The sequence below is a fragment of the Lotus japonicus genome, chromosome 5 (genome assembly GCF_012489685.1).
Source record: "Lotus japonicus ecotype B-129 chromosome 5, LjGifu_v1.2".
Lineage (NCBI taxonomy): Eukaryota > Viridiplantae > Streptophyta > Magnoliopsida > Fabales > Fabaceae > Lotus > Lotus japonicus.
Genome location: NC_080045.1, coordinates 50660397 through 50684817, shown reverse-complemented (window position 1 = coordinate 50684817; position 24421 = coordinate 50660397). Strand labels below are relative to the sequence as shown.

Genomic DNA, 24421 nt, shown 5'->3' with positions numbered 1-24421 from the left:
TCAAGTTCAAGAGCAGATTGTTCCAATTGCAGAACGGGGCTGTGCCGTTCACTGCGTATTTGCTCCTGAGGAACTCCAAGTCCTGGCAGAATGGAGATTCGACCTCGACAACCTGGCTGCAAATGGGTTTGATCTTCGTCCTGAAGTCCAAGCTCAAGGTTGGGGAAACTACTTCAACCGACTTCGAGGACCGGTGTATGAGAAGTTGGTCAAGGAATTCTGGAAGCACGCCGACTGCGATGATACTCAAGTGGTATCTCATATTCTTGGCAGGAAGATCATCATCACGGAGAAGTCATTCGTGAATCTGCTAGGTGCAGACACTGCTTATGGGTTTCGATTCCAATTCACTGAGTCGAAGCTGAAACCCAGCACCAAAGACAAAACCAACCAGGCCCTGTACACCACTTTCAAACCGGGCAAGACAAGTTACAAGGTGATGGACCTTCACCCCAAACTCAGGATCTGGCACAAGATCCTGCTCAACTGCATCAATCAGAGACCGAAGGGCAGTTCCCCAGATTACATCAACTTCAACCAGAAGGCGATGCTGTTTTTCATTCAAGACAAGAGGAAGATCTGCCTTCCCTACTTCCTGTTCTCCTACTTGAAGGAGTGTATCCGGAAGTCTAGGACTACTGCCTCAATCAAGTCAGCAATCAAGTATATCCCCTTTGGGAGACTGCTGTCTGATCTCTTCATTGAGAGTGGCCTCATTCAAGACCTGATCAATGCTGGTTGCATAGAGGACTTGAGCACAATTGTCAGCGATGTCTTCACTGCCAACTCTCTGAAGAAGATGGGTTTGGTCCAGAAGAAGATTGCTCCTGCTCATGAAGACACATCTTTTGAGATCAGAGGAAGAAGGATGCCTCTGAATGACTACCCACTGTGGACTCAAGCAGACAATCCTGAAGCCATCAGATGCTATGTTGAAGACCTCAGGGCTCAAGGATTCGAGATTGATCTTGATGATTTCTTCAGCAGACTGCCTCCAGCTCCAGAGTTTCCTTCTCCTCCCAAGAAGAAAGCTCAGAGGAAGATGGTTCTGGAAGAATCCTCTGAAGAATCTGATGTCCCTCTGGTCAAGAAGACAAAGAGAAAGCCTGATGATGGTGATGATAGTGATAGTGAGGATGGTCCTCCTAAGAAGAAGCAGAAGAAGGTCAGAATCGTGGTGAAGCCTACTCGGGTGGAACCAGCTGCTGCAGTGGTCAGAAGGACTGAACCTCCTGCCAGAGTGACTCGATCATCAGCACATTCAAGTAAGCCTGCACTTGCTTCTGATGATGATTTGAATTTATTTGATGCACTTCCTATTTCTGCCTTGCTTCAACACTCCTCAAATCCCCTCACTCCTATTCCTGAATCCCAACCAGCCGCACAAACCACCTCTCCACCACATTCCCCACGATCCTCAACCTTCTCCTACCGAAGCACCTCTCTGGAATTTGCTTCAGAACCCAACCTCTAGGTCAGAAGATCCAACCTCTCTCCTTACCATTCCGTACGACCCATTATCTTCTGAACCCATCATCCATGACCAACCAGAGCCCAACCAAACAGAACCACAACCCAGAACGTCTGATCACTCTGCTCCCAGAGCATCAGCACGTCCTGCTGCCAGAACCACGGATACAGACTCTTCAACAGCCTTTACACCTGTATCCTTCCCAATCAATGTTGTTGATTCTTCTCCCTCCAATAACTCTGAATCAATTAGAAAATTCATGGAGGTTAGAAAAGAGAAGGTGTCTGCCTTGGAAGAGTATTACCTTACCTGTCCAAGCCCTAGGAGATATCCTGGCCCTAGACCTGAACGTCTAGTTGACCCAGATGAACCTATCTTGGCCAATCCTATCCAAGAGGCAGACCCCTTAGTTCAACAAGCTCACCCTGTCCCTGGCCAACAAGAGCCCATTCAACCAGACCCTGAACCCGAACAATCAGTGTCTAACCAATCCTCAGTTAGATCACCTCACCCTCTGGTTGAAACTTCAGACCCTCACCTTGGAACCTCTGAACCCAATGCTCCCATGATTAACATTGGTTCTCCACAAGGTGCCTCTGAAGCTCATAGCAGCAATCACCCAGCCTCTCCTGCACCCAACCTCTCCATAATTCCCTATACTCACCTTCAACCCACATCTCTCTCTGAGTGCATCAATATCTTCTATCATGAAGCCTCCTTGAGGCTCCGCAATGTGCACGGTCAGACTGATCTCAGTGAGAATGCTGAAAATGTGGCTGATGAGTGGAACAATCTGAGCACTTGGCTAGTGGCTCAAGTTCCGATTATGATGCAGCTCCTGCATGCAGAGGGCAGTCAGAGCATTGAGGCTGCAAAGCAAAGGTTTGCTAGAAGGGTGGCTCTTCATGAACTAGAACAGAGAAATAAGCTTCTTGAAGCTATTGAAGAAGCCAAGAGAAAGAAAGAACAAGCAGAAGAAGCTGCACGTCAAGCAGCAGCTCAAGCTGAACAAGCCAGACTTGAGGCAGAGCGACTTGAAGCTGAGGCTGAAGCTCTTAGATGCCAAGCACTTGCACCAGTTGTGTTTACTCCTGCTGCTTCTGCTTCCATTCCAGATCCTCAAGCTGCTCAGAATGTTCCTTCCAGTTCTACTCAGACAAGCTCATCCAGACTCGACATCATGGAACAACGTCTTGACACTCATGAATCCATGCTGATTGAGATGAAGCACATGATGATGGAACTTCTGCGACGCACTGACAAACCTTAGTTTTAGGATCTCTTCTTTTTCTTCTTTTTCGTTACCTTTGTTTTCCTTTGTTAAACTTTGTTTCTTTTTATTTATTTATTCTCTTTTGTTCGTTTGTGATTATATATGCATAACTATATACTTATGTCACATATGTTTGCTAAACTCGCTTTATTCATAATTGTTTTGTGTTTACATCATATTTCTTTCCATCATATAATCTAGAATGGAGGATCTCTCCTCATTCTTCTGCACTCCTGGCGCTGCTCTGACCTATCCTTCTCCAGACGCTCCAGTACATGCTGGATGTTGCTGAGCCTGATCTTTAGCTCATCCCTCTCCAGAATCTCTTCTGAAGTCTTGAGCTTCTCTTCCAAACTCTCTTTCTCTTCCAGCAGCTTGAGTTCAAGCCGGCTGAGTTCTTGCACCTCCTCCACGAAGGCAAGAAATTCCTTCAGGTCTCTCTCCAACTCTGGACGCAGGTCCTCTTCCAGCAGTGTCCGTGTCAGCTCCGCGATGGTAGTTGCACCCTCTGGATGCCTGATGTTCAGGAACAAGTCCTCTTCAAAGGCCTTCTTCCTCAGCTCTTCTAGTGCTACGTTGTATGATGCCATTTTTTTTACTGAAAATTATTCGAGGTGTGAAGCTTACCTTTCTCTCCAACGCTTTTTATAGGCTTCACTTTCTCTCTGAAAGTTAATGCTATTACAGTTTCTCGAGGTTAAGTTCTTGGTAACTGACCCTTCTATTTACTCACTTGACCGGTGGTAAACGTTCATCCCTTGCATTAACTCTTCTATTTATTTTCGCCTAACTCTGATTCTTACATCGTTTTCATTTTATTTTAAACTTCGACCTTCTCTAAGGGGGAGTACCTTGTACTTCAAGCTAAGTTTTTCACACCCCAAGCTTTTTGCTTATGACAAAAAGGGGGAGTAAACCCAGTTTTTGATTTGTAAGATGTGTTAGTGTGACTTATTTTATTTTGGAGATTTTAAGAGTTCCACCTTCATGACCATAGATGTGTCACTGGGCAAATACAAGGAATACATTTCACTTCTTCTGAAGTGATTCTAAGTTGACTCTGATACCCAAGACTCTGATACCTTATCCCTGACTCTGATCACTTATGCGCTCTGATTATTCGTTTTTCATCTATGTCATAAGCTTTTCACTCTGAACTCTTATATTTTTTAGCTCAGAATCTAGACTTTACTAACGTTTTCATCAAGTATTAGATTCAGGGGGAGCTAAGCTCAGAATCAAGCAGTGACTTGAATTCAGAATGAGCAAGATAAACTATTCACATCAGGATAAGTCTTATTCTATATCTCTAAACTCTGAGTGAATTCAGTTTAATGTTTAAGAATTGTTCATCAAAAATCTTAGTTTTGTCATCATCAAAAAGGGGGAGATTGTAAGATCAAGTTTTGATCTAGTAGTACAACTCTATGTTTTGATGATTACAAGTTAACCTTTTGATATGAACAATTGTGGTACTCTAACGTGTTTTTCTGAGTGTGCTATTTACAGGCTCTGACCTCAACTCAATCTCACACAAATCAGAAGCACTGTGTATAAAGGGTAACCCAAGCAACGCTTTCGCATTCACCATGTTCAGTATGAACAGTGGAAAAGCTTCAGAAGTTCTGAAGCTATACAAACTCTGATGTGGACTCAGTCGCTAGAAGCTCTGAAGATCCAGAAGTTCTGATAACCAAGAAACACTGAAGGTTTAGATGTTCTGATGGTGTAGAAGACTCTGAAGATCCAGAAGCTGAATAGTGGAAACTCTGAAGTCCAGAAGCAAGAAACTCTGAAGGCCATGTTCTTCCCTCTGAGTTCAGAATCAGAAGATACAATGGTCAGAGGATCTGTGCTTTCCCTCTGACTCTGATCAACCGGCTTCACAAGTTCCAATATGAAGTATTCCCCTGATCAGAAGTCTCCTAGGTTAAAAGGTCAAGTCGCTATCCAAGTACAAAAGCAAGTGTACCTTCCTGACGACCTACCTAACGTTCTCAGCCACAGCAGAAGCTGGATTTTCCAGAACTGCCCTCCAACGGTAGCATTTCCCATGCAACGCTCAACCCTAATCCTTGGAGTATATATAGAGGCTGAAGATTGAAAGAAGCGGCTAGAGAAAGAAATACACACGAGCAAGACATATTCAAAATATTCTAAGCTTTCTTTCATCTGAAATTCATTGAGTTTACAATTAGCTTTTTAGAAGCAAATCTCTTGTAAACAATTCTTTGATAAACAGTTTGTTTAGTTCCTTTAGGAGATCAAGGTTGATCGGATCCTAGAGAAGACTAAGAGAGTGAATCTTAGTGTGAGCTAAGTCAGTGTAATTGTTAGTCACTTGTAGGTTTCAAGTGCAGTTGTAACTCTTACCTGATTAGTGGATTGCCTTCATTCTAAGAAGGAAGAAATCACCTTAACGGGTGGACTGGAGTAGCTTGAGTGATTTATCAAGTGAACCAGGATAAAATCCTTGTGTGCTTTTCTATCTCTTATCTTTAGCACTTAAGTTCTCGAAAGATTTGTCAAAATCTTTAAGGTGGAAGTTTTGTTCTGAAAACGTTATTCAAACCCCCCCCCCTTTCTACCGTTTTTCATACCTTCACCGGAGGAGTACTAGATCAAGATTTTTCTTGTAAAGAACATCTCCATCCAAGAAGAAGCTTGTTGCTAATCTTCTCAAGGTTCTCTTGTCATTTTCTGAAGCATTCAGGGGATATTCTCTGCTTTGGATATACCTCTTGATGTCATGATACCATGGTTTCCCATCAGGTTCCTCCTCAACAGCTTGACAGTAAGCCGGCTGATCTCGACTTTGGATTTTAATGAGCGGTACCTCCTCTTCCCGACTTATCTCAAACATTGAGGACAATGTGGCTAGGGCATCAGCTAATTGATTCTCCTCACGAGTAACATGGTGGAGAGTGACTTCGTCGAAATGCTCCAACAAATCTTTGATGTGGGCTTGATAAGGGATCAACTTGGCATCACGAGTCTCCCATTCTCCCTTTAATTGATGGATAACTAGGGCTGAGTCACCATAAACTTCAAGGATCTTGGCTTTTGATTCTATGGCCGCTTTGATTCCCATGGCACATGCTTCATACTCAGCTATATTGTTGGTACAGTCGAAGCACAATCTGGCAGTCATCGGGGTGTATTGATTCTCAGGGGAAATCAGGATGGCTCCTATTCCATGCCCCATTGTGTTGGAAGCACCATCAAATAGCAGAATCCATTTATCTCGGTCTGAAGGATTTTTCTCTTGAAAGAGTGTCATTATGTCTTCATCTGGGAAGTCGTATTGCATTGACTGATAATCATTTATGGGCTGGTGAGCTAAGTAATCCGCCAGAGTGCTACCTTTGATTGCCTTCTGAGTGACATATACAATGTCATATTCAGATAACAAAACTTGCCACCGGGCAATCCTTCCAGTGAGAGCGGGCTTCTCGAAAATGTATTTGATTGGATCCATTTTAGATACTAGCCAAGTAGTGTGACTAAGCATGTATTGTCTTAGCCGGCGGGTAGCCCAAGCTAGAGCGCAACAGGTTCGCTCCAACACCGAGTATCTTGACTCACAACCAGTGAACTTCTTGCTCAAGTAGTATATGGCATGCTCCTTCTTTCCAGAATCATCATGTTGACCTAGAACACAACCCATTGACTCGTCAAGTATTGTGAGGTACATGATAAGAGGTCTCCCTGGGACTGGTGGTACTAGGACTGGCGGATCTTGCAAGTACTGCTTTATTTTATCGAAAGCTTGTTGGCACTCGTCATTCCACCGCGTTGGTTGACTCTTACGCAATAATTTGAAGATTGGCTCACAGGTAGCAGTCAACTGTGATATAAATCGTGCGATGTAGTTTAATCTTCCCAAGAACCCACGAACTTCTTTTTCTGTGCGAGGAGCTGGCATCTCTTGAATGGCTCGGACTTTAGCAGGATCAACTTCTATCCCTTTCTGGCTGACAATAAAACCTAGCAGGTTTCCAGATTTCACGCCGAATGTGCACTTTAAAGGGTTTAGTCTCAGCCTAAACTTCCGCAAGCGTACAAAGAGCTTTTGTAGGTCGATGACATGGTCTTCTTCCGAATTTGACTTTGCAATTATGTCATCCACATAAACCTCAATCTCTTTATGCATCATATCATGGAACAAAGCCACCATGGCCCTCTGATAGGTTGCCCCAGCATTCTTTAATCCGAATGACATCACCTTGTAGCAAAAGGTTCCCCATGGAGTAATGAACGTGGTCTTCTCTGTGTCTTCGGTGGCCATCTTAATTTGATTGTACTCGGAGAAACCATCCATGAAAGAGAAAAACTGATGTTGAGCTGTATTATCTACTAGAACATCAATGTGAGGAAGCGGAAAGTCATCTTTAGGGCTAGCCCGATTTAAATCTCGATAATCAACGCACATCCGAACTTTCCCATCTTTCTTAGGGACTGGGACCACATTAGCAACCCGTTGAGGGTATTTGGCAACAGCAAGAAAACCTGCATCAAATTGTTTTTTGACCTCATCCCTGATCTTTAATGAAATCTCTGGCTTCATTCGCCTCAACTTTTGCTTGATTGGGGGACATTCAGGCTTTAGTGGAAGCTTATGTTCCACTATGCTGGCATCTAAACCGGGCATGTCTTGGTACGACCATGCAAAGACATCACTATAGTCATGCAAGAGCTTGATCAGTTTGTCGCGTTCACTTTCCTTCATGGAAGCCCCTACCTTGACTTCTCTTTTATCTGTTTATGTGCCCAGGTTAATCATTTCGATCTGCTCCTCATGAGGTTGGATCTCTTTAGCTTCCTGGTCCATAAGTCTTAGAAGTTCTGGAGGAAGTTCATCATCATCTTCCATATCCCCATCAGCTTGATTAATGGGACAGTCAAAGTCAGGCAAAGTGATATTAGCACTGTCCTTTTCAAGGACATCACTGTCCACTCTGCACGATTTGCACAATTGGAAACAAAAAAGCGTAGGCAATGAATAAAAAGAATAACATGGTAGCACAATAGATGAAGATTTAGATGGGAAATTCAAAAGTGCATTTCATTGATGACATATATTAAAAAGGAAACATAGTAGCCCAATACAAAAAACACATAGCAGGTTTTCCAAGATATTTTACACAAAAAGAACATAAGCCTAGGGCGAGGCATTAAGACAAGCAACATGCAATTACTTTGGCACAGACTTGTAAACCATGGCAAGTTCGACAACCTTCCAATTGCTGAGTTCGGTATCTGATGCGCATGGATGAATCAAATCAACATTCTGGCCTTCAGGAACATCTTCCTCTGCCACGGCCACCGGGCTGAGAAATTCAAAACCAGCACTTCGAAAAATCTCCAACAAATCACATATGGGGATTCCTTTACACTTTGGCTCCCTGTTTTCCAACCTGGCTTTTCTCTTTTTTCTAGGGCCACCATTCTTTTGTCAGCTTTTGTCGGTATGTACCCTAGTCCAAACCGGTCTTTGTTCTCAATCTGCATTGGGACTTCAACAATACCTTTCTCATTCTTTCCAAGCCCATGCCCATGTTGATATCCTCTTTCGAGCATCACCTTGGCAACCATCAAAGAAGCATCTGATAGCTGCGCTTTCACAACAGGTGTTTCCTCATTCACATATGTTGTATTGGCAATCTCTAGTGTCTCGAATGAAGTCTCCAGAGCCTCCTCTGCCGCCTCTATGTATGGAGTTGATAAAGGCTTACTCACAAGTAAGTCCTCTTCTGCTAGAACAACAACCAGTTTGTCATCGATGATGAACTTGATCTTCTGATGGAGCGTCGAAGGCACAGCCCTAGCAGTATGAATCCACGGTCTTCCCAACAGACAACTATAGGCTGTTGTGATGTTCATCACTTGAAAAGTCACTTGAAAAGTAGTGGGACCGATCTGAATTGGCAAGTCAATTTCTCCCATCACTTCCTTTCGGGTGCCATCGAAAGCTCTAACTACCGTGTTGCTTGGTCTTATGTGAGATTCATCAGAAGGCAGCTTAGAAAGCGTGGACTTCGGTATTACGTTTAATGACGAGCCATTTGATATGTAAATAAGTAACACAAGAAAGGGGGGTTTGAATTGTGTTCTTAAAAATTACTTGTTAAAACTTTAGTTTATGAAAAGAAGATAAGTTCTTAAGAAAACTGTTTTGGTGACTTTTCAAAAACTGTTTAGTGCAGCGGAAGTAAGTAAATAACGCAGAACGATCAGCACACAGGAATTTATACTGGTTCACCCTAAACGATTGGGCTACGTCCAGTACTTGGCCACCACCAAGATTTTCACTAGCAAGTATCAAGGACTTCTCCAGTACAAGTATTAGACAGGACTTCTCCAAGTATTGTCACGGACTTCTCCAAGTATTGTACAGGACTCCTCCTAGTATTATCACGGACTTCTCCAAGTATTGTACAGGACTCCTCCTACAATTAACAAGATTGTTTGGTTCTACAAGAAATCTCTTCTCAAAAGAGTTGGTGTAGACAATTTATGGCACTGGAACTCTCAAGTGTTTTGGGTTCTGAAGGGACGTTGGAACACACAAGAGTTCAGAATCTAAGAGAGAAGTAAAGGAAGAGGTTTGACTCTTTTAAGGTTTGGTATTCTCTCTTGATTTAGTAGAGGTATGAGATCGGATTTGACTCTTAGGAAATCTGCTGTGAGCTTTTAATTCTTTGAAGAATGTTTGGAGTAATTGTTCTGAGTTCTTTCTTTTCTAGCAATAAATTTTTCTCATGTCTGCCCTTCAATCTTCAGATATGTCCTTTATATATGATCTTGCTAGTTGTGTAGCCGTTGAGACACAAAATCTGGCCGTTGTTTGTAGCCGTTGTGAGTGTCATCTAACCGTTGATTCAAATCTCCGGTTGGTAGCTTCATTAAATGCATGCTGCTGTTCAAAGCTATCCTTTAGCCAAAAAGGTGTACTTTGTCAGCTAGTAGGTGGTGATAACTTTGGGCTACTTTGCAGAAGAGAGACATTTAGGAAAAGTGATGTTGACGTGTTGTCATTTTTCCTTTTCATTGGTCATCGAGACTTCTCTCTTCAAAGGTAAATCAGTTTGCACGTGACCGGATTAGTTTCCTTCTGACTAAAGCATGGGGCAAATAGTTGAGATACAATTTTGACTTTCCCGCTCAAATGCTTTTTCTGAAATACTGAGGCATGACGTGGCATGAAACGATACAGAATGAGTGTCTTCCTCGTTTGCTGGACGGTGCGGTCATATCTTGCGTAAACTTCTTTTTCCTTATAAGGCTTAGACATATTCGTTGAAGCATGTGACCTTATAATATATATTTCCTGAAAAATGTCATTAACATCTGGAATTAGATTTTAGTAGAGAAAAGTATTTATAAAAATTGTTAGGATCAAAATAAGATTGAAACACGTTGTAACACGTTTGAACTTAACAATCTCCCCCTTTTTGATAATGACAATTTTTATTGAAAAGGATAATGATCAAGGGTAAAAAGAATTTATGCTCCCCCTGAATTGGGTATGATAAAGGTTTTCTCTAAAACTTATTCAAATCATATTACTCCCCCTGAGTTGTATAAAACTTTGGTGTTAGGTTAAGGAAACAAACTTGAACTTGATCTTAAACTTTTCTATAATTCCTAATTCCTATTTTCTCCCCCTTTGGCATTATTAAAAAGAAGAGGGAAAACATGCATAGTAAACATGGCAAACGTTAGTCATAAAACGATAAGCATGGTGGAACGATAAAATATGCATAAACAGTGAACAATTGTCTGAAAACATAAAAGTAAATGCGAATTGTTCAGGATAGAGAGTTGGCTATTAGCCAAAGCGTGTCAGCAGCTGATCGATCTTCTGGGCAAGGGTCATGAACTGCTGGTTGATGTGGTCAAGGTGGTCTTCAAAGTCTTCTCTGGTGACAAACTGAGTCGCCAAGACTTGAGTACTTGAGCTTCCACCTTCAGTCTTGAAATCAGCTTGAAGTCCCTCAGATTCATCTTCTTCTTTTCCATCATCGGAACTGTTCATTTGTGACTCTGTATCATCTGCTTCTTCATGCATCTTCTCCTTTCCTTTTTCAGTGTGGGCTTTCTCAGAATGAGAAACAACTTCAGGAATGTGAGTGGGTAGAAGTACAAACACCCAAGTTCCAAATTTCAGTGAAAGCGCTGAGGTCCGATTCATGAGAGAATATGGCAGAGTACCAACATATCCCTCAGGAACACTCAATTTCCAGAACTCTGGATCAGGAACTTTGCAAGCGTGAAGTTGGAACAAGTAGTTGTCACCCTCTTGTCGTTTCCATGTAGCGGTGAGCTGATTGCTTGAAGACTTGTCAATCTTTCTTGCCAAAAGGTTCAGGTAGCTTTTGAACGATCCCTTGGTAGTCCTCAAGGTGCGTCTGCGTTGAATAGCAGAGGACACTAGCGTCTGAAGGCGCCTCTTTCTTGCTTGAGAAAAATAGAGAACAGTACCGGATCTGCTTGCCTTTAGAGTGCTTGCTTTCGTGAACGGTTTGAGAGGAGAAGTCATATGCTCATCGGCAATCAATGACTTAGGCAAAGATTGAACAAGTTGGAATGCAGAGGCATTCTCTTGTGCAACGACAGTTTGGTCAGTGATGAAAGCAGTGTTCATGGTAGAGTTTGGTTGAGATGTGAGTGGTTCATTTGTTGTTTCAGTCAAGGGTTCATTGAGGTTTGTGTTTGGTGGGAGTTTTGGCAATGGTTCAGTGTGGTGTTGTGAATGTGTTGGAGAGGAGTGTGGTGTTTGAGTATTGTCAACAAACAGTGAATCCAGAAATTCTTTGTTGGACATTTCAGAAGGAATTTCTTGATAAGGTAAGAGAGAGTTTGCTAACCTTGTGTGAAGAACAATGTCCTCATCAAGGAAGGGCTCCTCAGGTTCAGCAGAGAAAATCTTCCTTTGCTGACGTGCAGGTTGTGGTTCAGCAGGAACTTGAGATTCTTCAAATTGCTTCCTCAATCTCTTTAGCTTTTTGGGTTCAGCATTCTTGACAGGCGGAGAACCTTTTCCCGATCTGGTTCTTGAAGCGATGGGATTGGATTGAGAATGCAATGGTTCACCACTCTTCACAATCTTGATTCGAACGGACTGTTCTTCCTCGTCCTCAGGGAACGGTGCGATGCGGAGAGCTGCAGGAACGATTCTCTTGGACGGTTCCTTCTTTGACACATCGGACAGTTCTGTCAGATTTTTCTTCCTTGTTTGGACAGGCAGTTCATCAGATACCTTTTCTTTTCCTCCGGTGTTTTTCCTTGTTCTGGGCAAGTATTCTTCAGGAACGTCAGAGGCATCAAAGGGAATGTTCATCTTGCTCACATCTCCCAGTCTGATCGGTGAAGGAAAGATCACATCTTCATTCAAGCGATCCTCTGATTCCAGAAATTCTTTGATAACGCCTTTCTTCTCGAAGATAACGGTCAGCAGCGAGCCAAAAGGAAGGTATCCTTGGCTTTTCTCCAGATAGTTGATCAAGTAGTTCCACATCAAGTGTGCAGGATTAATTTTCACTCTTTTCAAGATCTTGTACAGTGCGTACCTTGCATGTGCATTTACATAATTTCTTGCACCATCCTTTGGTAAGACAACCTTGCTAATCACAGCATTGTTGAACTTTACATCATCAATGAGATTGCCCACTTCCACAGTCAGTGGTTCCTCTTGGTTCTTCCAAATGCACTTCCAGTCATTAACTTTTGCAAACCAATTTGGCGAATATTTTTCACCAACTTCCAACTTCACATTCAGTGCTTCAGCCATGTCGTTGAGGGTCACTGAGATGATCTTGTCATTCACTTTGGACTTGATGACTTGTCTGTGATTTATCACAACAGCACAGTCATAAAATTCCTTCACCAAAGGCACATACACCTCGCGCTGAGCCATGGTGTACACCGTCTCCCAGTCCTGATGAAGTAAGTCTGCAAGCCCAGCCATCTTCACGAAGGCAAACACCTTCAGATCAAAGTACCTTGGGGACACAAGAGAGTTGTCACCCAGTTTCTCAGTTTTCACGGCTCCAACCTCCTTGAGTTGAACAGAGCGTTGGCGGTTGATCCTCTCTGATCTCTTCTGGATGATCTCCATTTCTTCAGCAGAGTAAGGTGTTTTACCACCTTTCTTGGATGGGACCTTAGATTTGGAAGGGGGTTTGGAAGAGGTAGCAAGAACTCCGGCCATTTGGGAATGAGAGGAAGTTGCAGAGAAGGCTTAGGGTTTCTTTACTTGGAAGAGAGAGAGAGAGAGAGTAAATGTCAAATGAAGTGAGGTGAAAGAGAGAGAAGGAAAATCTTTTGGATATATTTGATTTGGAATAAAGAATGGCAGTTTTGGGTGATGTGCAGATAGCAGTTTTCTTTTCATGAGAGGGAAACTATTAAACAATTGGGCAGTTGAGACCACGCGCGTTAAAAGCAAGAAGGATAACTTCTCCACATTTAATGTGATGAGACCTTTCAAAGTTCACTGTTGTAGCACGTGCAAGAGTAATGATGCGTTGAACTAAACAATGTCTTTGCCAGCTGTTGACCAAACGATATAGATTTCCTGAGAGCAACTTCATTGAACGAAGAGTTGTTGAACGATTTGATCCACTGGTTGAACGGTGAGAGGGCAGAACAGTGCGGATGTTCTTCGAAGAACGAAACCTGCAAAATAGAACCATTTGTTTCCATACCTTTTATTGAGCAGAGTGCATATTTATCCTTGTTCTTAGATCTGAGAATCTGCCTTCTAAAAGAGGTTTCGTGAGTATGTCAGCAAGTTGATCTTCTGAGTGTATATGAGATATATCAATGTTTCCCTTTGCCACAAGATCTCTAATGAAATGATGTTTGATCTCAATGTGCTTTGTTCTCGAATGCTGAACTGGATTCTTGGCAATATTGATGGCACTTGTGTTATCACATAAAAGAGGTATCTTGTTTTCATGAATGTTGTAATCCTCAAGTTGATGCTTTATCCATAGGAGTTGTGTACAACAAGAACTTGCTGCCACATATTCAGCTTCAGCAGTGGATAAGGAGATAGTGCTTTGACGTTTACTTGTCCAGGATACTAAACAGTTTCCTAGAAAGTGACATCCTCCACTAGTGCTTTTCCGTTCAACTCGATCACCAGCATAATCCGCATCACAAAATCCCTTCAACCTGAAATCTTCACCTTTCTCATACAATAGACCAAGATTAGCAGTACCAATTAAATATCTAAAGATTCGCTTAACAGCACTAAGATGAGATTGATGTGGGTTTACCTGAAACCTTGCACATAGACAAACACTAAACATTATGTCTGGTCTGCTGGACGTTAAATAAAGAAGTGAACCAATCATCCCTCTGTACGATGTTGGGTCAACTGGTGAGCTTTCATCACTTTTGTCCAGAACAGTGTTGGGATACATAGGAGTACTCATCTCATTTGACTTGTGCATGTTGTATTTCTTGAGCATATCTTTTATGTACTTGGACTGATGTATGAAGATCTTGTCTTTCTCTTGCTTGATTTGAAGTCCCAGAAAGAATTTCAGTTCTCCCATCATACTCATTTCAAATTCACTTTGCATGAGAGTAGAAAATTCTTTACACAGTTTATCGCTGGTTGCACCGAAGATGATATCATCAACATACAATTGTACAAGGATGTAGTCGTCCTTCAATTGCTTCCTGAAGAGGGTGTTGTCAATCTTTCCTCTTGAAAAACCATTCTTCATGAGAAAGTTGCTTAGACGATCATACCAAGCCCTTGGGGCTTGTTTTAAACCGTACAGAGCTTTCTTCAACCTGTACACGTAGTCTGGAGTGGATGGTTCTTCAAAGCCTGGAGGTTGCTTCACATAGACTTCCTCTTCAATTACTCCGTTCAGAAAGGCGCTTTTGACATCCATTTGATATAGCTTGATGGAGTGTTGACATGCAAAAGCTAGGAGTATCCTTATTGCTTCAATTCTTGCAACTGGTGCGAACGTTTCAGTGTAGTCAATTCCTTCTTGTTGGTTGTAACCTTGTGCTACTAGTCTTGCTTTGTTTCTAGTGACTTTCCCATTTTCATCCATCTTGTTTCTGAAGACCCATTTAGTACCAATGATAGATTTTCCAGTTGGTCTTGGAACTAGGGTCCATACTTGACTTCTTTCAAATTGATTTAGTTCTTCTTGCATAGCCAGAATCCATCCTTCATCTTGTAGAGCCTCTTCAACGTTCTTTGGTTCAATCTCTGAGATGAATGCGCTGTTTGATTCTTCTCTGAATGCTGATCTGGTCTTTACTCTTTCTGATACACTTCCAATGATTTGCTCTGGTGGATGATCACTTCTGTACTTCCACTCCTTTGGAAGTGAGATTCCGCTTGAAGTCATGACTTGGTCGGACTGTTCAGGAATAGTACCAGGAGGTGATGGAGATTGATCTTCATGATCTGATTCTGATGGTTGAGCTCTTGTTGTGTCGTCATCTGCTTCATCATGATCTGATAGGTCTAGATTGAGAAAATCTCTTTCTAAACGATCAACGACCTTGATTGAACTATCATCGAACTTGACATTGATGGATTCTTCAACAACTTTTGTTCTTGAGTTGTAAACTCTATAGGCTTTGGAGTGAGAAGAATATCCAAGGAGAATTCCTTGATCAGACTTATTGTCAAATTTTCCGATGTTGTCCTTGGTGTTGAGAATGTAACACTTGCATCCAAATGGATGAAAGTACGATACAGTAGGCTTTCTATCTTTCCATAGTTCATATGGAGTCTTTTTCAACATGGGTCGCATAGATATTCTATTCTGAATGTAGCATGCAGTTTCAATAGCTTCAGCCCAGAAATACTTTGGTAGGGAAGTTTCACTGAGCATTGTCCTTGCCATTTCTTGAAGTGATCTGTTCTTCCGTTCAGCTACACCGTTTTGCTGTGGTGTCCTTGGAGCTGAGAACTGATGGCTGATACCTTCTTGTGCACAGAAATTTTCAAAATCTTCATTCACAAACTCTCCTCCTCTGTCACTGTGAATGGCTGTGATGCAGTAGCCCTTTTCATTTTGAACTCTTTTGCTGAAGATCTTGAATGCTTGGAATGTTTCATCCTTGCTTCTTAGGAAGTAGACCCAACAGAATCTTGTGTAGTCATCGATAATGACAAAACAAAATCTTTTTCCAGAAACACTAGCTTCTCCAACAATGAATCCTTTTTGATTTCCACCAAAGGTTACAAATCCACCATCAGTTCTAACTTGAATCTTGGGGAACATAGACTTTTCTCCCGTCATATGACGCGAGCATCCACTGTCCAGGTACCATTGTTGGCGTTTCCTTCGTTCTGTTAAGTAAATCTGCAACAGGAATTATTGATTTCTTAGGTACCCAGATTTTCTTGGGTCCTATAGGGTTAGTTGCACGCTTGGGAGGAATCTTCTTCTCATAGAAGATTTTCTTTCCTTCCCTTTCTATTGAACAGTTCACAACAAATTTAGATTCACTATCAATAGAAGAAGTAAACGATATATCAGACATATTTTCATTAGACGGTTCACTGTTGTCAAAACCCAGACCACTTTTATCATATAAGTCTCTACTGTTTCCACATAGTTTAACTAAGTTGTCATGCCCTATTGTGAAAGTAGATAAATCATCAATCAAAACTTTGATTCTTTTCTTTAAAGCAGATACTTCCATTGTGGAGTCTTGTTTCTTTAAAAATTCATTTTCATGAATAATGGAATCTTTTTCTTTTAAAACTTTCTCATGTTCTTTTTGCAACTTGGAAAACTGTTTCTTCAGGTTCTTGTATTTTTCAGATAAAGTGTAAGAATGTTCAAGCAGTTCATTAAACTCTTCTTCAAGATTTTCAGATCTTACCTCATCATCTTCATCATCATCTGATCCATCTACTGAAGCCATGAGAGCGAATAGAGATTCTTCATCTTCTTCTTCCTCGTCATCTTCAGAGTTGTTTTCAGAATCATCCCAGCCAGTTACTAGAGCTTTCTTCTTCTTGTAGAATGGTTTCCTGACAGGCTTTTTAGCTAGTCTAGGACAGTCTGGTTTGATGTGACCTGGCTTTTTGCATTCGAAACATGTAATGTTGCTTTTGTCTGCAGTTGAGGTGCTTTCACCTTTGTGTGGAAAGGATTTCTTTTTCTGACTTGATTCTTTTTTGTTGTCCTTCTTCAGGCATTTTCCTCTTTGTTGTTTGATCCACATCTTTTTGAACTTTCTGTTGAACAGTGCTTGCTCATCATCGGACAATTCTTCTGAGGAATCTTCTTCATCAGACATTTCTTTCGTCTGACTGTTCTTGGAGATGTTAGCTTTGAAGGCGATGCTTTTCTGCTTCTTTAGGCTTTCATCTTGAGAAAGTTCAATCTCATGAACCTTCAGAGATCCCAGGAGATCTTCAAGTTTTAGTGTGCTAAGATCTCTTGCTTCTTGGATAGCAGTAACTTTGGGTCTCCATTTTTTAGGAAGGCACCTCAGTATTTTTGTGATTTGATCAATGTGTGCGTATGTGCGATCGAGATTTCGAAGACCATTGATAATGGTTTGAAATCTTGCGAACATTTCATCAATGGTTTCATTTTCCTTCATTTTGAAGGTTTCATATTCAGCCACTAGTAAACTTACTTTGGCTTGACTTACATTTGCTGTACCTTCATAGGCAAGCCCTAGGGCTTCCCATACTTCTTTGGCAGTTGCGAGTCCATCAACTTTGTCCAACTGAGCTTTGCTTAAGGCACATAAGAGAAATAGTTTTGCCTTTGAATTGAGTTGATAGTCTTTGCGTTGAGCTTCTGTCAGCTGATCTTTCTTGATGGGTTCACCAGCGTCATCTTTATGGACGATGTTGCCATTTTCAATGATATCCCACAACTTGTAGCTTGAGGATTCTATGAAAAGTTGCATGTGCGTCTTCCAGTAGGGATATTCGGTTCCATCAAAGAAAGGAGGCTTGTTGGTGGTTGAGCCCGTAGGGATAGCTTGATCTTCTGCCATGGATCTTTTACTCTACACCTGTTAAGATGTTAGTTCTAGAGCCTACGCTCTGATGCCAATTGATATGTAAATAAGTAACACAAGAAAGGGGGGTTTGAATTGTGTTCTTAAAAATTACTTGTTAAAACTTTAGTTTATGAAAAGAAGATAAGTTCTTAAGAAAACTGTTTTGGTGACTTTTCAAAAACTATTTAGTGCAGCGGAAGTAAGTAAATAACGCAGAACGATCAGCACACAGGAATTTATACTGGTTCACCCTAAACGATTGGGCTACGTCCAGTACTTGGCCACCACCAAGATTTTCACTAGCAAGTATCAAGGACTTCTCCAGTACAAGTATTAGACAAGACTTCTCCAAGTATTGTCACGGACTTCTCCAAGTATTGTACAGGACTCCTCCTAGTATTATCACGGACTTCTCCAAGTATTGTACAGGACTCCTCCTACAATCAACAAGATTGTTTGGTTCTACAAGAAATCTCTTCTCAAAAGAGTTGGTGTAGACAATTTATGGCACTGGAACTCTCAAGTGTTTTGGGTTCTGAAGGGACGTTGGAACACACAAGAGTTCAGAATCTAAGAGAGAAGTAAAGGAAGAGGTTTGACTCTTTTAAGGTTTGGTATTCTCTCTTGATTTAGCAGAGGTATGAGATCGGATTTGACTCTTAGGAAATCTGCTGTGAGCTTTTAATTCTTTGAAGAATGTTTGGAGTAATTGTTCTGAGTTCTTTCTTTTCTAGCAATAAATTTTTCTCATGTCTGTCCTTCAATCTTCAGATATGTCCTTTATATATGATCTTGCTAGTTGTGTAGCCGTTGAGACACAAAATCTGGCCGTTGTTTGTAGCCGTTGTGAGTGTCATCTAACCGTTGATTCAAATCTCCGGTTGGTAGCTTCATTAAATGCATGCTGCTGTTCAAAGCTATCCTTTAGCCAAAAAGGTGTACTTTGTCAGCTAGTAGGTGGTGATAGCTTTGGGCTACTTTGCAGAAGAGAGACATTTAGGAAAAGTGATGTTGACGTGTTGTCCTTTTTCCTTTTCATTGGTCATCGAGACTTCTCTCTTCAAAGGTAAATCAGTTTGCACGTGACCGGATTAGTTTCCTTCTGACTAAAGCATGGGGCAAATAGTTGAGATACAATTTTGACTTTCCCGCTCAAATGCTTTTTCTGAAATACTGAGGTATGACGTGGCATGAAACGATACAGAATGAGTGTCTTCCTCGTTTGCTGGACGGTGCGGTCATATCTTGCGTAAATTTCTTTTTCCTTATAAGGCTTAGACATATTCGTTGAAGCATGTGACCTTATAATATATATTTCCTGAAAAATGTCATTAATATCTGGAATTAGATTTTAGTAGAGAAAAGTAATTATAAAAATTGTTAGGATCAAAATAAGATTGAAACACGTTGTAACACGTTTGAACTTAACACCATTGTCAACCAACACCTTTGCTAGGATATAATGCTTACATTTCATCGAGATATACAAGGCTCTGTTATGCCCTGCCCCTTCTGCCGGTATTTCATCATCGGAAAAAGTTAAATAGTTATTGGTTGTTATGTTGCCAACAATACCTTCAAACTTGTCAACAGAGATATTGTGAATTACATATGCTTCATTCAGAACCTTCAACAGGGCTTGTCTATGGGGTGCTGAGTTCATCAATAAGGCCAAAAGTGAAATTTTTGCTGGAAGGCGGTTTAATTGGTCAACCACCATATACTCGCTTTGTTTAACAAATTTTAAGAATTCCCCAGCTTCTTCATCAGAAACCACCTTTTTCGACTCCTTCTCATGAATTACTTCCTCAATGATATCTTCATTCATTTTACTTTTCCCCTTTTCAGACCTTCTAGATTCGGCTGCATGATTTTTTACAAGCTCCTCGGGGGTATAGACACGATCGCTCCTTGTCATTCCACCGACGCCCACAATGTTCGTGATGGCTGAGGTGTCAGAATCAGGAGTCTTAGGTTGATCCTCTTGTGAGCCACCACCAATAACTTGCACATCATATTTCCAGGGCACTGCTTTATTATCCTTGAAGGGGAACGGAGCTGGTAGTTGTATGGTGATCGGTTTGGGTTCAGCAGGGGCCGGAGCAGCCAGAGAGCTACCAAACAATGTTTCCTTATATCCAACCGCTGGTACTTTATTCCCTTCAAGAGTATTTGGAATTGCACAATAATAGGCCTCACTTTGTTCGAGACGGGTGTAGTCACAGTTTTTGTATAGTGGATCACAAGCGGTTGTGGAAAGATCGGCATTTGCTCCTCGTTCATTGCCACTTCATGGTCAGACTCAAATTGACTTATTTGAACTAACTGTTGGTCCATCAGATCTTGCAAGGTTTGCTTGAATTCACTGCATTTTTCTATAGAATGACAGACACCAGGGTGAAATCCACACATTTGATCCTCATCTAGGCTTCCCTTAACCATGCCTCTCTTACACATTTCTGCAAAGATAACTCTTAGCGGAGTTTTGACATCCTCCACTCTCATGATCAAATGTTTTTCAGAGCTTTCTTCAATTGCATTGACTTTAGAGCCCTCATGACCTGACAACGGATTATTCCCGATGTTTGGTTTTTCTGCGAAATTCAATAGTTTTGCATCGATCAGTTTCTGAACCTTATACTTTAGAGCCATACAATTCTCAGTGGAATGTCCAATGGACCCGGCATGGTAGTCACATCTAGCATTGACATCATAACCTCGTGGGTATGGTGGTTGAGCTGGTTTTAATGGATAAGGAGTTACAAGAGATCCCCGAATAAGCTGTGGCAAGAGCTCAGTGTAAGACACGGGGATCGGATCGAGACGGACTTGGTTCCTTTCCCTATTTCCTTGGTTCACGTTGGGTATGAAGCTCTGGTTTTGGGGTACAAAATTGGGCGGTTGTTGTGGAGCTGGTTGGGTCACAGTGTATGGGGATATTGGGTGATGAATTTGTGGGTAAGTGGCTTGTGTAGCTGCGGCAATGTATTGATAAGGGATTTGAGGTGTATTGGGTGTTTGGTAGAAGTGGGTAGGCCTCTGGAAAGGTTGCCACTGAGAATAACCTCCTTGATGAGCCGTAACTACATTTGTTTCTCCTTCTTTCTTCTTTCCAAACCCTATAGAAGGTTTCTTTATGGTACTCGCAACAGAAGAACCCTGGACGATCTTTCCTGTTCTCATTCCATTCTCCACTCTTTCTCCGATGATGACCATATCGGAAAAGTTAGACGACACGCTTCCAACCATCCTATCATAAAATGGTGACTGGAGAGTTTCGATAAACATCGAAGTGATCTCTTTTTCAGACAAAGGAGGCTCTACTTGAGAGGCCAATTCTCTCCAGCGTTGGGCATATTCTTTGAAAGTTTCGCTTTCCTTTTTTGTCATGTTCTGGAGTTGCATTCTGTCAGGAGCCATATCAGCATTATACTTGTACTGTTTTAGGAATGCATCAGCCAAGTCTCCCCAACTGTGTATACGAGATCGTTCCAGATGCATGTACCAATTCAGAGCTCCTTCAGCCAAACTGTTTTGGAAGAAGTGAATCAGCAACTTCTCGTCATGTGCGCATGCAGCCATTTTCCTACAATACATGGTCAGGTGACTCTTTGGACATGTGGTGCCCTTGTATTTATCAAACTCCGGAGCCTTGAACTTTGGTGGAATCACCACATCTGGGACCAGACATAAACCCGATGCATCATTAAAACCATAATTTCCGCCCTCCATGGCTCGCATCCTTTCTTCCAGTAACTGCAACCTTTCTTTGGATTGACCATCCTCAGCAAAGTGGTTTGGTGGATTTCCTTGGGCACTAAGATTAAGTGTATGCGGTTGAGGGATATTTAGTGAGTTATGAGGAAGATATGTCTGGGATATGTCTTGCTGATTAGTGTTCATAGGTGGCACATGGCTTGGCATAACAACATGTGCAGGTGCGGAAGACATGTGGACTTGTGGCGTTTCGGTGGTATTTGTTGGTGGGCCTTGAGACGGGGTAAGGTTTACTTGAGTGGTGGTTGGTGGATTGTTGTCTGTTTGGTTGATAACCACAGAGGGTGTATAACCAGGAGGGAGACCATAAGGCGGGAATTGGACCTCGTGAGGTTGGGAGGTTTGCTGGAAAGGCATGTTGGAATGCACGGTTAGAGGCATAACTATCCCTTGCGAATGGACCCCTTGAGCATGCACAGGTAAAGGAAAGAAGCCAGGTGGAAACTCTGGAGTAGATGACAGTCCTTCACTCCTTCTTTGGTTCTCCTCATCTCTTTCTCTCCTCATTGCTTCCTTGAAAGCTTCAATGAACTCGGACATCTGTTCTTTGATTTGATTGATGCCTTCCCTTAGCTCTGCGTTGACTTGCTCTTGCTCATCCATGGTCCTGGATCGGGAACGAGTCCGATAGGAATGTCGCGAATACAGCTTGCTTGTTTTGATTACTGGTTTTCGTGAAAGTGAGTTTTTGTTAATTAAGAAAATGTTATAAAAATAAAATGGTTAACTAAAAAAAACAAATGTGATTGTCGTCAAATTTTGTTAACACGCTTGATGCACGAGGGTTCCCCAAGTTCTAACGCTAGAGGAAATGCCCCTTAGGTTATGAAGATGGTTGATAAATGATCTAAGGGAGCATCCACCCCTCACTAGACGATATCGTTTCCATTGACCACGTATTTGAGAACTCCATGCCGCGAGACCCATACCTCATCGAAGGGCTAATGGCCTCATGATGAGTGTACGGTTGACATTTTTCAAGTGGGCATCTACCCCTCAATAAATAACATCAAAATTATGCCAAACAACATCAGATATTTGAACTAGCCAGTGTGGTGACAAAACACATCCTTCCATTGATTGCAAATTCAAAGTACAAGGCCGCTAAAGATGCCGAACTAAAGTACAAGGCCACAAAAAAGTTCAAACATCGAAGATTACATCAACTCATTCTTTTTCATCTTCCTAAGATCCTTGGCAATTTTCTGACAATATTTCATGAATTCATCTATCTTTGGGGGAAGTTTTAGCCAGAGAGCAACACCACTTGCCCCACGGAAGAGCTCTAGCCACTGCCTAGTGAGATAATGAACGCTTCTGGACAGGTTTAAATATTTATCCATCCAAACATTCTTTCTGCGTTCTAATTCTTCAGCCATTAACAACCACCTCTTTATCAGCTTATCTTTCTCCATCTGACTGTTATATGCCTGAATCCTCCATTGCCTCACCTCAACAGTTAATTCTTCAATCTTCTTCTTCATGATTTCCCCCTCATAGTTTGCCATCATTAGTGAGTCATGATATTCTTTGAACAAGGACCAGCTCTTGTCAGCATAAGCACGAGCTTCAATTAATTCTTCTTTCAACTTTTCCATGGCTTGTTCCTGGCATTGAATCTCTGCCTTCAACTCATCTTTTTCCTCTAACAATTTTCCCAGCTTGATTTCTTGGGCTTTCACCTTCTCTTGTGACTTTTGTAATTCATATGATGTTGACCTCGCTCTTTTTGGTTCTCGATAAGGATTGTCACAGTCTTTTTTCAATTCTTCTATCTTTTCACCCATCTTCTTACATTGATGCTGGAGCCTTATAGCTTTCACTTCTTCTTGGTCTTTCTTTCCCTCTAAGCTTATCACATGCGCCTTCAACATCTCTATCTGAGATACCATGCTCGCAATGTCTTGGTTTGACCTTTGAGCCACAGGGTCAACTTTTTGCATACGACTTTGTACATCTCTAGCTGCTCTCCATTCCTCGTACTCTTTGGAAATTATCAGACGAGGTCTTCCTAACTCATTATCTCCTTTCTTGTGGACATTTTTCCAAGCTCTTTTTACTTGAGCTTCTAGACCTTTGGTGCCCTCTTTACCATATAAGAAGCTTAAACCTCCCAGTTGTTCATAGGAAGGTATAACTTGAGTCCGTTTGAGCTGTAGGAGAGCTATAGCCGGAGTATAAGCTACACAACCTCTCGACCCCATTAATGGTACGTTATGAAAGTCCCCGCAACTGAAGATTACCTCATTCGGGTGATACCAAGGGCAAACCCATTTAAATGTTCTCAATTCCATGCTGGCAAACTCATTTTTCCATTCCCCAACTCCTTGCACTTTCTTTGGAATTCGCCAAAAATCCTTGAGCGCATTCGGTATAGGGCCCATGTGATCTTTAGCATGTACATGGGTTATGATCCACACATAGAGCAAGTGGGGACAACAGCGGAGGGTTCCCCCTTTCTTTTCATCTCCTTTTATCTCATGACAAACCTCCATGGAAAGAAATGTATCAGCTAAAATTGCCGTGACGGGGTCCGCCCCTTGCATCTCATACTGAAAGAACACATCCATAGCAGCTTGATCTACAAAATCTACTGTGAAGGGGAATAGTACCAATCCGAATATAGCAAGGGCCAATGTTTTGCTGAAATATGCCCAGTTCCCTTCTCGAGCCAAATCTTCAAGATGATTTTCCAAAACAGCCTTTCGTATTGCATGAACTGAACCTTTCTTTCCAAGTGAAAACTGATGTGCCGGCATGCCAATGAGACATGCTATCTTCTTCCCATCCACGTAACTTCCCCCGTAGGTATATACTCCAGCACTTTCTTTGACAGGGAATCCTATGATCCTCCTGTATTCTTCTAATGTAGGAACAATGTC

At 41.8% G+C, this 24421-nt stretch overlaps 1 pseudogene; it reads right to left on the bottom strand.

The window, feature by feature from the left end:
- Positions 1 to 22142, bottom strand: part of LOC130719725 (uncharacterized) — a 32317-nt pseudogene extending 10175 nt beyond the window's left edge.
- Between the last annotated feature and the right edge of the window lie 2279 nt (positions 22143 to 24421).